Raw genomic sequence first — 14,376 nt, 5'->3', positions numbered from 1 at the left:
GCCCACCAGGGAAATCCCCTGTTGCATGCAATGATTTTCTATTAACAGGCCCAGCGATACATTTCTTAACGTTGGCAACTCATCAAGAAGATGGGAAGCTTGTTCAAGAAGCCTCTGTCCCTCTCCGGTGAGCAGCGTGTTGAGGGACCCCCCCCCAAACGCCCACTGCCGCCGGTGGTGCCGCGCTCCTCCCCTCCTTCCCCAGCTCCCAGCTGGATTGCCACTGCTGCGAAATGATGTTTCCTTTTCCCCCAACACAAACCGTTGGTCAGTACATTTTGCTTGTCTGCATCAGCCAGCTGGGTAAACCCCAGTCACCTCCGGAGGGATGCGGGTGACAGCATCAGGCATCAGTAACGGCGCATTTTAATCAGGCTCTATGGGGTCAGTCAGCAAGCACACAAAAAGCAAGCGGTTGGGTTAGTAATCCAGTAATGTCAAGGTACCCAGCCTGAAATCCACAGGTCATAATTAGCAAAAAATAAAATGACCAGGGGATAAACACCAAATCAGAGGATGAAAACTAAAATAATGGTGTTGAATCCAACCAACAGCAATAAGCCATACATACAGCGCCGGCTTACCTCTTAATTCAAATGTCGGCACGCAGTATAAGTTAAACATCTTTGAAGAGAAATGTGAAGATACAAGACTGAAAATTTGAGAAGTCTGTGATTTAACTGCTGGTTTAAAACTTCATCACTGCTAAACGTAGCCCCTGAGCCTCCCAAGGGAGCGACCTGAAGACAACCCTGCCTTCCCCCTACGGCCCATCAACCGTTCAGATGGTACATGGTCAGCATCTGAACCATCTCCCAGGCTGTGAGCGGGCTCACCTCCTGCCTCATCTCCAGTAGCAATAAATAGCAATAATCATAATAGACTGCCATAAGGCAAAAATAAGAGTAATATAGAAATTATCTTGGAGATGTTTAGGGGTTTTGCTTGGTAGTAATTTAATTTCACAGTATAATGAGGTCTTTAATATATAGTTTATTATTCTAAAAGATTTTTAAAAGGCTAAGCAAGCAAAAACCTACATACAAGGCATCTGATGTATAACAGGTTATATACTGCGTGTCCAGCACAAAACTCAGCAGTGTGTTGTACACACACACACTGTACACACACGCACACACAAAAGGCGCCAGCAAGCCAAAGGCAGATCTAAGAATATCACATTAGAAAACTCTAATGCTAGTGAGAACTTTTACTTAGTCAAGGAATGTCCCTTAGAAAGCCATCCAAAACACAGAAGCCAGCCCAGACCGTGCGAATGCTGGGCGAGACAGAGAGCAAAGCAGCAAAGGCCAGAGGAAGGTTGGCATTAAAGCAAGAAGCAGATTAAGCGTGAGTTTGCAAAGCAATGGGGCTTCAAACAGGTCAAGTGCTCCCTCTTCTCCGTCATGTCAGACATGTGCGGCTCATCCTTGTTTCCACAGCCTGCCTGTCGCTGCTGCCTCCCAGTGCTTCCCACCTCATCACCACTATGCTGGGGAGACCAGGCGGGACGGAGCCTCTCTTGTACCATCCCACCTGCTTTTGAGCCACTGTGAGGGAAATTACAAAAATTAAAAGGGCTCTGGGAGCTTGCTGTGGAAAAAAACCCTGTATTAAAGCAGGAACGAGTACAACCTGCTGTATAAAACCTTTAAACAGGGAATTTCACAGCATCCCTAAATCTGTGCCCATCTTTTAGCACTCCAATAGTTAGAAAGTTTTGCATTACACCCTGGCCAGGTCATCCTTGTCACAAGGTAAGTTTATGCTCTTTAATATGTTTGGTAGAAAAGTTAAAAGCTTGAGGGTAATTAACACAGGAGACGACAGTGAGGAAAGCAGGGGAATCAGCAACATGACTGAAAATGAAAATCAATGTTAATAAGTAGAAGGAGATGTACGGTAGAGACAAAAAATAATGTACTTTTAGACTTGATGATATTCTAGATGAAGAGGGTCAGAACAAAGCATGTTTTCATAAAGCATGCTGTTGGACTGTCCCAAAGGAAGTCACTGCAGGCACAAACACAACGAGATTAAAACCAGCAAGATTTCCTAATTAATCATAATAAGTTTAGAAAGGGTATTAAACTTTGTACCCTAGGGTTTATGTCAGTCTTGAACTACCAGAGAGCAAAATAAGATATACATTTTGGGGAGAGATTACGCAGCACCGGTGTCCTCTGAGGTGCTTGGGTTTCCCCCTAGAAGATGCAAGAACCATTACAGACAGGGATGAGCATGAACCAGCAAGAAAACTCCCAACAGTCTCGGCACAGCACTTGTTTTCTGCAGCATCAGCCCTCCAACCGTTCGCTTCTGCCCACGCAGATTCATACATGTCTATAGTTAACAGCATAATAAAGACAAACAATGATATTGCTGACTGTTGGGTACAACTTGCAGTAAAGAATGAGAAAAGCCTGATCTAAAAGCCAGCGCACATGCAGTTTAACAGCAAATGAACAAACCCAGTTCCCATCCTGCTCCCCAGGAAGTCACGTCCTCTCGTTGCACGTGTCGAGCAGGTAGAAGCCTAACGAGCATTTGCGCACAAGACCACCCACGGATGATGAATCTGTCCCTTCCTTGTGGCAAGGATGGATGCTCCCGATGATTTATGTATTTGTTGTTTTTGTCTGAAATCTTTGCTGGAAAACTGCAACCAAGACTAGCCCTGGCAGAACAAAACAGAGTCTGCTTTACCTCAGCAGAAAGCCACATTATTTTTAAATCCCAGAGTCTCTGATTCAATTTGGGTGCTGGAGTGGCGTCCCCAGCTATGCGGCTCATTCATCTTATACTGTTTATGCTGCTGAAGCTCTTCATGGCTTATGAACCATCCAGCTCCCGCTCTGCAGTTTTCATATCGTTATGCAGACTGTCCAAGATTGCACTACACATTAGGTTCATTTTTAAGGAAGCTACGTCCTTCTAGTCATCTGTCCTTAAAAATGAGACTTCATACCCACATCAAGAAATTCAGAGTTGACATTCCCATAGCAAACTCAATTTTCTCCCCGCAAGACCATGCCATGACCACTGAACATGTTTATAAAGGCATTAGAGCCGGTTATGCTAGCTTCTGTAAAGATCGTACATATACCTCTTTAGTATAACAATTCTAAATGAAAGCTATTCGGCCTTTGTTGATATGGCCAGAGTGTGACCAGGGAAGGGGAGCATTCCAAGAAGCTTGCACAAGCTTCTCATCAATAGTTTTCACTATTTCCAACATGCAAAGGCAAGGTCCACTTTTCAGTTGTTGGGAGTAGTTTAATAAACGTGAAGGTTATACCTAATCAACTAAATCCTCATTTTCAGGTCTTAAGCAGCTCTCCACTGAATCGGCCAACAAAACATATGAAGCTGCCATCCTCTAACTTTCCTACCAGATACAGAAAATTTTGTCATTTGTTACCAATCAGCCCCCTGAAAAGTCATGGGTTACTAGTTTAATAGTTTTCATTTCCATATCCAGCTGAAGCATTTTAGAAAAAGTCCCCGGTGCTCACTACCCTTCACTGCACAACGGACACAGATGTCTGCTCCTTGCAGACCCTCTTTAACCCTCATCTGCACATGGAAGGTACTGTGCACCGTGATAAAACGCAGGACAAGCCGGCCCATTTAATATTTGACTTGGGAGCAGTTTATCCGATACTACCAGTTGATTAAACAGGCACAATACCACGGAAAGTTTCCATTTGGCTGCAGGATGCTGAGCTCAATTGCCGACCCTGGGGTTCCCGCAGAGGACAGGAGCAAGCCTCTGTGCAGCACCCTCGTGCCTTCAGCATCAGGTCCTCCAGAGAAAGCCCACCAGGTGGGCTCAGGAGAGCCCACCAGCACAGGATAACTTACCAAGGCAAATCTTCCATCCCATCCCAAGCATTTGGTAGCTTGGTTGCTTTCTGAAGCATGAGATTTGTATGTCTTGGGATGTTTATTTAATGTTTTGGGAGCGTTTCAGATATTCCTCTTAACACCTAGGCTTTCTTGTTTTGCTGAAACATTTGACTACAAAGCACTTTAGGGCACTCACTCCCTCAGCAAAAAGGGAAGGTGAGAAAACAGCCGGGGCTGGTACTCTTCCCCTGGTCCTCCCAGCCCTGCCGTTCCTCTGAGACCTCCAGCATCATCTAGAAGAGAGTGGACTCAGCCATGTGCTAATTCTGCACTTACTGCTGGCTCATTTAACCACTCCATTTCCAGCTTCATAACCTAGAAGAAAGCGTTTCTCTCCGCTAGAATAAACTTCAGGCCCGGCCAGGGTTCAGCGTGAACCCCGGCGAGATTTGCACGCTGGCGTCCCAGAAGAAACGCCTCTTTATAAAGTGCTGCACCCCAGCTAACCACCAAAGCCCCACCAAGCGAGCAGGGGCCTAAAGGGAATCTGGAAGGTGAGGTGTCCTGCCAGGGTACAAGGGGCAGCCGCGAGGTCCCAAAGTGGCAGGTTTTCGGCAAAGAGCAGGGGCCGGGAGAGGCTGGTCATGGCAGTGAATGCCCCGAAGCTGACGCACAGCAAAGGAGGGCTTTTCCTAGCGTTTTCATCACCCCAATACTAATACATCTCTGAGTCTCTTTGGGTCTGGAGTTGGCAAAACAGCTTGACCTTCCAGCTCCAGGTGAAGTAGGAAATTTGACTTTGGACTGTGATCTGTAGGGGTGATTATCCTTAATGCACTACCTCACGAAAGGGCCCTTTTCCCTTAAGAAAAACAGGCATTGAGAATAAATCTGCAAGTGCTTTACCCTAACCCAGATACCTTTGCACTTTATCCTGCTCCAGCTTTATCTCATGATCCTCCACAATTAGCAAATGCCTTGACATGATCTAAATATTTCTTTTACCCACTTTCATCAGCTTCTGTAGATTTTAAGCATTACTCATTTGGCAAGTCCCCTCTGCAGGTTGAACAAGTGCAAACCAAAAGCAACCAAGAAGTACCTGTTCAGACGATGAACAGAAATCGATTCTATTTATAAAACTTATTTTTCTCTTTTGTTTTGTAAGATACTCACAAATGGTAATATAATTAGCCTCCTTGTAGGTCCAGTATGAATAGTTCTTTTCATTAAAGTTAAAATAATTAATGTTTTTAATGCCTGTCAAGGCTTTGGAAGTACAAAATGCCGTAGGCTACAAAGGACAAAAAATAAGGCTACACTAAAAAACATATATTATAAACGGTCCCTTAAACCCTAGTGTGGTATCCTTTTATCATTCCTTCATTCCAAGGTTAGTAGGTTATTAACCTGTATCCTGAGGGAGAAAGGATGCACATCAATTATATCAATTGAATAGACAAATGAAAATCAAATTAAAAATTTAACACGCACAACCATAATTACAATACAGTGCTTCTAAAAGGAATTTCATCTGAGGAATGAAATGTAGAAATGCTTTCTCAATTTTAACTGCAATTTACAGTAGCAGGAAAAAGTAACCGGAGATAGGCAACCTAGTGAAACGGAGGTCCGTACAGGAGATTTCAATGAAGTCTTTACTCCTAGTCCTGAAACGCTTTTGTGACACATCCATTGTCATTTAATCGACCGGCCCAGTATTTAACACTGTGAGGAGTGCTTTAAGATAGATTTATTTGTGTTACTTGTAGCCGAAGTCCAGCGCAAGCGTGGTCAAAGCTGAAGACGAGAGGCCGTGCGGCATTCCCAGCACAGCCGCCGAGTCCCGCTCCCCAGCCTGGCGCTGGCAGCACCAGTTCACTGCTCCTCCGTGTTAGTATGCCCACTACCCAGTGCAAATAAAATATCGCACCCGCTCATCGCACGCTATCGGTATCTACACCTTCCCTGGGGAGAGTAGTGTGCTCATTCATTTCACCTGCTCTACAGCTAGTTTAGGATCATCATTAAAACCTGAGAGCACCAGGGAAACGTATTTTTTGCATACTATTTCAACTGTGCAGCTGTGGTCCTCTGGATTTTGTGCCCTATGTCACCTCTACTCCTGAGAGAAAAGAGTAAATGTTTAGAGGCATCCACCAGAGGAAAAAAATATTTTCTAAATCTGCCACCCACTGAGAACTTTTGATTGCAATTTGAGACAAAGATGCAAAAATATTTAGCTCATTTAAGTAATTAAATGTGTTTATACTGTGTAATTATATGTATTAACATTGGCATATTTAAGCAAATAAATAAACAATCACAATGCTCCTGCCTTTCACGATATTTACGTATCACAACAAGCGCCAGCTCCATGAACCTTCCAGCTGGCAAAGTCCTGCTGGGAACGTGGGGATGCACAAGGGCTCCCTGGCCCTTCAGTAACCACCAACTTGGGTTGTCACCTCCCATCGCTGCATGTGAAACCAGATGTGAACAATGCAATGGCACAGTTATTTCAGTATCTCCAAGGGATGGCAGAAAAGAGAGAGGAGGCTGGACAAAATAACATACCTGAAGAGGACCGCCAGGCTTTTAAAATGGCTACAGTGCTGCAAAAAACTGCATGTATAAGCACATACAAAACAACATAAAAGCAGGGGTTTGCCCAAAATGCCCATGTCCTAAGACTAACAACTAGCAACTAGATACCGTTTCAACACCTGTTTTAAAATTGTAAAAGAGCCATTTTGAGGTTGTAGAAAAACTCTCCAGAAGTTGCATCAATAAACGTCTCCAGGCCTCCCACGGAGGCTCAGAAGTACCACGCAAGAGCAAAAATCACATTATTCCTGCAAACACCGCCCAAGACTTCACCTGAGAAGCTGTAAAACAAACTATGCAACCACTGTGCAAACACAGGGCCTCGAGCTCCTCGCTGTTCTGGCAAAACACCGAGGAGAGCTCGCGGAGGAAAGCTGAAAACCAAAAAGACAACGAAAGTCTCTGGGAATGACTAGCATGCAGGAACAAAAAGAGACTTTGATGAATGCTTCCCATTCCCAACATAAAATCCTAGATATAGTGTTATTTCCTTATATTCTGCTTTAACTCTGAGGGCACTGTGACATGTAAGACCACATGCTTGTTTAACTTGCCTCCAAACAAACACCACCACGAGAAGTGTGCAGATGCTGTCAGCAAAGACAGAAAATACCAGCACAGCCCATGGGAAATACGGGCATTTCTGGTATAAGGAAGTATAGAAAGACTAAAATGAGGGCAGCCAAGCCCTTCCCTTTACGATACATGCTTGGCCAAGCATCCCCCCGAGCGCTGCTGGTCCAAGCCCTCGCCGGCGGGCGCAGGGGACGCGTGTCTCTTCCTTCCCGCGCTGCCCATTCTTCTCAAGCCAGAAACAACTTTCTATCAATGACTCCCTATTATCTTAACGCCAAAGCTGGGGAAGAAGCAAGAGGCTCTGCTCCTCTCTGCAGATTTGCCTGTAACTTCAACACTTCATCACTTGTAAGCTGAGGACAATTACTCAGAAACAAATAGGGAACGAAGGCAGCTCTGCAATGGAGCTCTGCCATTTTAATGCTATTTCTGTCTATATAAAATCTTCTGTAATTTGTTTACGACTACCAGATTCAACAAGAGTGTGCAAATGCAAACCCATTTATGTTAATGTCCTCTCTCTCTCTTTCTCAGATCAGATTCTGAATAAAAATTAGGTAAATACTCTGTTTGAAAATATATAAGATGAGAACTAGTTGGGGAGGGAGCAAGAGAACCTCCAAATGCACGATCCTATCAAACACATTATTTTTTTTTTACTTAATAACTTAAGTGTACTGTTAGTGAAATTACAACCTGCTTGTGACACAATAAATTTACAGCAAAATTCATTCCATAAATTATTCAATTCGCTGACTGCAACTACGCTGAGAAATATCACCATGAGCAGATGATTAGCATGTGAAAGGAAAGCCATCTCCAGACTGAAACAATCACTGTCACACCTCCATTTGAAGATGCCTAGTGGAGTTTTGTAAAATTACCATTAAGAATACACATTTAAGGCTTTGTAGTTTCTATAAAAGCGTTAAGTATTTGATTTACATTAGATTCATTTGTTCTTTCTTCAACTGTCTCTTTTTCCTACAAACCAATAAATGCTGGCTCAATCAAGTGTGCATTAAAACAAAAGAATTTAAGTTCAATAAAAGTGATGAATCAGAACCAGAAGTTAACCTTCCCCCTCCCTCCCCTTCCCTTGCCACATGATTGCTACAGCAGGAGAAGCAGGCTGATTCGGTAGCCTAGAGGCACAAAATGGTCTTGTCCCGCACTGACGCGCCCTCCTGGAGAGACAACCCAGGGCCTGGACCGCCGGTATGGAGTTCTTGAATCAAATGCCAAGTCCTTCTCAGCATCAGTGAGGAGAGAAGGTTGGTGATGAAGAAACATTCTACGCAACACCTTATCTTCCTTCAGAGAAGCAGGGGCGCTCTCCATGGACAAAGCGTGGCATCTCACAGTCTAACCTGAACCAAATTATTTTCGGTATCCACCAAATTAAAATTCTAGCAGAAGCTCAGCCATTAGATTGGCAGTCTGCCCAACCACGGGAGAGTGAGACTGCTAAATGTAACCGGTGCCCAAGCATCACCAGCACCTACCACACGCAGGAGCAAAATCAATGGAAATGCTTCACCAGGCTGCTGAGGTGGTTTCCTGAGCTTCTGCAGTTATGTTCTGCCCAAACAGCTATACAGCAGCTGTGTAGCACTAGGAGGACCGACTACAGCTGTATATCCCATACATCACTGCAATATAATACTAGCTGCAATTCTTTACAGAGGTCCTTTAAAAATATTCCGATAGGGCAAAGAAAAGATTAAAACCTCCCACTGTGCTCTCCTTTTATACTAATTGTTTGAAGAATTCTTTTTATCTCAGGATGCAGGAGCAACTGCTCTGAAGACATGCATTACGTCCCTGATGAACGCCCCACATCCAGCTACTGCAATGCCCCACCCAGAGAAAACAAGCTGATGGATTCATTTTAAGCACAATTTTCTCAGGTGACCTAGATGAGCTTATCAAAATGCCTCCATACAACAGACCATTCTGATCCAGGCTCATGAAATGTAAACATCTTACCCATTAGAAGCATTTAAATGGCTTCCAGCATCTTTACCTCCTGCTGGATTTCCCAGCTGGAGAAATTTGAGGAGTATATGGAAAGAATTTATTTCCCTGGAAAGGAGGATGAAGGATTCTTCTTGTTCCGGGAATCAAAATGTTAAATTTTTACAAAATACTTCAAAAGAACAAAGTCCAGCAGCAGTCTCCATGTGATTCAAGAGCCACTGCCATGACAAAAATCCACTTTCATAGACATGAGTGTTTCAAAATAAGAGCTACTGTTTTTAAGCCACATAATGACATTAATCTGACTTCTTCCACACCAACCATGCAACTTGCATTAAAAAAAAAAAGATTGTTCTATAAGCGGTGACCACAAGAAAAAAAAAACCTTTTTGCTCCTTTACTCAGAAATTTGTTTGGCTCTACACAAGACTGCACTTCTCCATCCATCAACAAAATGCTTTATCTTTTCTTATTCCGATTTCATTATCAGCACTCAGTCATGTTCCCTAACTCCTTCTCGAAGTCTCTCCCATCTGAAAGCAGTACCTTACATTATTCATAAGGATAATCACAAATATGCAGAGAGCCGTAGACATGTAATGGAGAGGCTGACTTGTATCCGATCCAAATTCCATGCGCTTCATGGAGCTTACGACTTTCCCATAAATTTTTGCAGCATGGTCACAGCGCCATTCTCAGCCACTGCAACAGTCCCGAAGCAGGGACAACTTTGGAACAAGTTCTCATGCTCCCCCATAAAGTTTTATTTCTTTTGAAGGGTGGAAATCAAGTAGATGTATTATGCCACCTTCTCATGGGTGAGAACCGGTTGGCTGTATTTGTTTACCATGCAGTCTCCTGACTGTGCTCACGGAGGGCACAAACGGTGTTCATGCTCTTAAACAGTATTCTGGAAATTAAGTGAAATTAAACATTTTTTAGGAGAAGGAAAGCGAAATGACATCACTGTCATTTCCAATGGCTCCGTGAAAGAGCTAAGACAAGTCAGTGCCCTAGTTAGCATCGACTGCTGGCAGCCAACGCCTGGCGTTTTTTTAAGGCAGCTTCTTTACTTTTGGTGATCTAGAGAGGTTTATTTCTCATCTGCCTTGCAAGAAACACCAAGCCAGCCACAGTCCTGTGGCAGTGGCTTTATGAGTCAGAAGGTAGGAGTAAAAGGCAAGTCAGCCTAGAAGAGGAAACCAATTCAATATGTCTGTAACTACACGGGCTGAAGTGATGTTTGCACGCCAGATTATTACACAAGGACAGAGAGGAAAGGTGGGGGATCATCACGGCAGGGCTTTCCACTCGTGAGTTAATAGATATACCCCAACTCCTTTTGGACAATATTATTAAATAACAGTAATGAAGTAATAGATTAAGAAAATTGAGGTTTTGCTAAATCCCTCAGATTTGAGACCAAAAAAAGATTCTTTCCATTAAGCTTCAAACCCATCCTAAGCAGATTCTTGTCATCAGATGCAGTCTAATAAGGAGGAAAGACAACACGCATTCATAACCACATTAACCAGTAATAACTGTGTAACTTCAGCAGAAGACAGAATCATGGAGACATTAATAAGTGATGAGATCACAAAACATCTGGAGAAACGTGAGCTGATATAAAAAGTAGCCAGCAGAGTCTTATAAAGGGTAAATCTTGTTTGACAAATCTGCTGGAATTTTTTAAAGAGGTAACACAGACTCCAGACAGGAAGAAAACATGGGGCATAATCTGTTTGGATTTTAAAAGGTTATTTGACACATCACAGCCCACAGGCTGGCGTATTTAAGTACAGCAAGTCAAAAAATGCACCAACTTTGAATGGACAAATAAAATTAAGGAAGTTAACAGCCTGGTAATGTTATTAGTGAAAAACAGAAGGACCAAAGTGAAGCATGTTTTCTTCTGTGCACATAAGATGAAGAAGACATCCCCGACGGGATGCACCCATGAGTGCTGAGGGAGCTGGCAGACGCTGTTGCCAAGCCACCATCCATCACCTTTGAAAGGTCATGGAGCACAGGAGAGGTGCCCAAGGACTGGAGGGTAGCCAGTGTCACTCCAGTCTTCAAAAAGGGCAAGAAGGAGGACCCGGGGAACTACAGGCCAGTCAGCCTCACCTCCATCCCCTGAAAGAAGATGGAGCAGTTCATCCTGGAGGTCATCTCCTGGCATGTAGAGGACAAGAAGGTTATCAGAAGTACTCAACATGGATTCACCATGCTTGACCAAGCTGATAGCCGCTTATGATGGTGTGACTGGCTGGGTAGATGAAGGGAGAGCAGTGGATGTTGTTTACCTCGACTTCAGCAAGGCTTTTGACACTGTCTCCCATAAGTCCTCACGGACAAGCTTAGGAAGTGTGGGTTACATGAGAGGACAGTGAGGTGGATGGAGAACTGGCTCAGCAACAGAGCTCAGAGGGTTGTGACCAACGGGGCAGAGTCTGGCTGGAGGCCTGTACCTAGCGCTGTTCCCCAGGGGTCTGGGCTGGGGCCAGTCCTGTTCAACATGTTCATCGGTGACCTGGACGATGGGACAGAGCGTCCCCTCAGCAAGTTTGCTGATGATCCCAAGCTGGGAGGGGCGGCTGATGCACCAGAGGCCGTGCTGGCACCCAGCGAGCCCTGGCCAGGCTGGAGAGCTGGGACCAGGGGAACCTCAGGGAATTCAGCAAGAGCCAGTGCCAGGCCCTGCCCCTGGGGAGGAACAGCCCCCCGCACCAGCACAGGCTGGGGGGGCCCTGCTGGAGAGCGGCTCTGCTGAGAGGCCCTGGGGGTGCTGCGGGGCAGCAAGTTCCTACATGAACTGTGCACTGGCCAGTTCGGGAGACCATGCTTGAATTGCTCTAAAATGGAAGCAGCATGCCTTAAGCCTTTTGTCTTAAGGACAAAGTGATAAAAGGTTGATGGTTAACTCGCACAGAAAGCAAATACAAAGGGCTCGCTCTTCATATTTTAGCAGACCAAAGTTTTACTATTATTTCTTTTCCCCCAATCCTTTAAAATCTACATGGTTATATCTCTCAGAATAAAGAGAGATAACAATCTGCCTAAAATTGGGTTCTGACACTGTTGTGGGTGGCAATTTTGGGTGGGCCAAAGTTGTAGGCTTTTTCCTTCCAGGGAAAAAGACCACACAGTGGGAGCATCCTTGAGGCTCTGATCCCTCCTAGTGCCTGGCAAAGAGAAGAGCCACCCCTCCTGCCTGGAAACTCCGTACGCAGATAGACAAGCATCCAAGGGCTGACCCAAGAAATAGTTCAAAGTTAGGTCCTTCTGAAATACATCCCTGGCAGAAGGGAGATCTCACACTCTCCAGAAGGTGCAAGTCAACAGTGAGCTAAGCAATGACCAGCCAGCAGCGAGCAGATGTCCTCTTCAGCAACAGGCCCCACATTTGTCCTGGGAAAACTGACAGGAAGTTTCTCTCCCTTGAAATAGCGCAAATAGTCCCATGTTAGAGGGATCGCAGACTATGAGGGCTCCAAAGATTTGGATTTATCACTAGACTGAAAACCTGGAAAGCGCAGTAACCGCTCCAGAGCTCCTCTGGCTGTTTATAGCAAAGGTGAAGGCAGCAAAGGAAATATAGTAATAGAAATTAAAAACAGAAAATTTAAAAAAGGAAAAGTCTGGTCCCAAGGGGATGCTGTTGCATCTCTGGCTTGAGGTTATGTGACAGTACGAACACTCAGAGTGAAGGTGCACATGGAGCACCTACGCAAAGGAAAACGCACATCGGTGCTTTCTGCTCTTCTTTGGTGGCCCTCACTTTTTTCTTGAAAAGCCACTAACGACTGAGGTGATTTGTTCAGTTGTATTGCCTCCCCAGTTTCCTGTCTGCGGCACAATTCTCATATGCTGTGGAAGTGGACTCGCAGGGAGCCCCAGCAGCCCTTCCCTCGCGTGTTTACTGTTCCTTTGCACAAACACAGTTGTCTCATTTCAGTTCAAACACCACTGGCCAATTCTTCCCCTCTGGCAGGCAGCAACAAGTAAAAACTAATGCAGAATTCATTCTCTGACATAATACATACAACTTGATCACATTTTCTGCTTCTCACCTGAAATATATTGATCTGATTACTCTTTGGGATGAAACATGGAAGACTGCAAGTTCCTCATATATAAAAATAAATTATTTAATGGAGATGTCCGAACATATATACAGTTATATTATACATGTAGATCAATACATTATTTTTGCAAAGCATTTGGCCATCTCTGGAGATAAAGAACATACATGAAATTAAGCCCCAATTTACCACATTACGCCAGTTTAATATATCCATTAATAGCATTGATCTTAGTGGAGTCAGACTTCCAGGGAACTAGAGAGGAATAAGGATAACCCAGAGGGGGGGGAAAAGGGCAGCGCCAGAAGAGGTGGGTCAGCGACATAAAAGGCAGCTGGCAGCTTGTGCGGGGTTTCTGGCCCTGCCCAGGACGCCTGTGCCGAGCGCCACCTGAGAAGACGCTGCCAGGGAATTTGCTAAGAAGCTTCTCATAAAACTGAAGCTTCCAAGCAGCACGAGATGCAGCCGCCCAGGTCGGGAGGGTCTGGCAGGGCATGGGGCAGAGGGACCAGCGTGCAGTGGGCAGGGTGAAATGCAGAAGAAAAGATGCACAGCACTTAGAGATCACGTGTGGTCAGGGGCTGCAGTCAGTGCCGCCGCTCTGCGTAAGCGACGAGGCCACCAGCTACGGGACGCACGGTGCGGGGGATGTACGTGGGCACGACCCACCCAGCTCACCGCGCCGCAGCGAGAGCCTGCAGCGCACCGCAGGCGCCCCGGGAGGTGAGAATACGTTTTCAAGGAAAACTTAGTTCAGCATTTTCCAACTTGTGGAATCTGAAACTGAAATAATCTCCTTTTCACCTTTTCTTTAAAAAAAGAAACGCACGGAGGATTGTTTTCAAACACAGCCTGCAGTGCAGCAAGCTGCTGAGGCAGCAGCACGGTCTTGAATTACAATTTTTATTTATTATTTTGTTGTGCTCCCTATATTTTTCTTATAGCACAGAAGGAAAAAGGCAATTTTCAAAAGTTTGTAACTCAACGCTACCACAATGAAATGTCATTTGGGAGACAGAAAAGTGGGGAAAGAAGGACATTTATAGCAAATCTCCATTGCCAGTGCTTTTTCTTGTCTCTTTACAAATGCCTGCAGAAAACACCAACAGAATTAAGGCTTACAGGAAAAAAAAATCACGAAGATGCTAGGGTGGAATATGTTAAGCAGTCCCAATATTATATATAACTCTCTTTTAAGTGTTGATATAGCAATACCTGTGACCATGTAAATGTACGTTCTCTGAGGGCAGGACGGGGCGCTGCGGTGGGTTTGTGGCCG

This window comes from Phalacrocorax carbo, chromosome 8 (assembly GCF_963921805.1).
Source record: "Phalacrocorax carbo chromosome 8, bPhaCar2.1, whole genome shotgun sequence".
Taxonomy (NCBI): domain Eukaryota; kingdom Metazoa; phylum Chordata; class Aves; order Suliformes; family Phalacrocoracidae; genus Phalacrocorax; species Phalacrocorax carbo.
Note: the sequence above shows the minus strand (reverse complement) of the source record.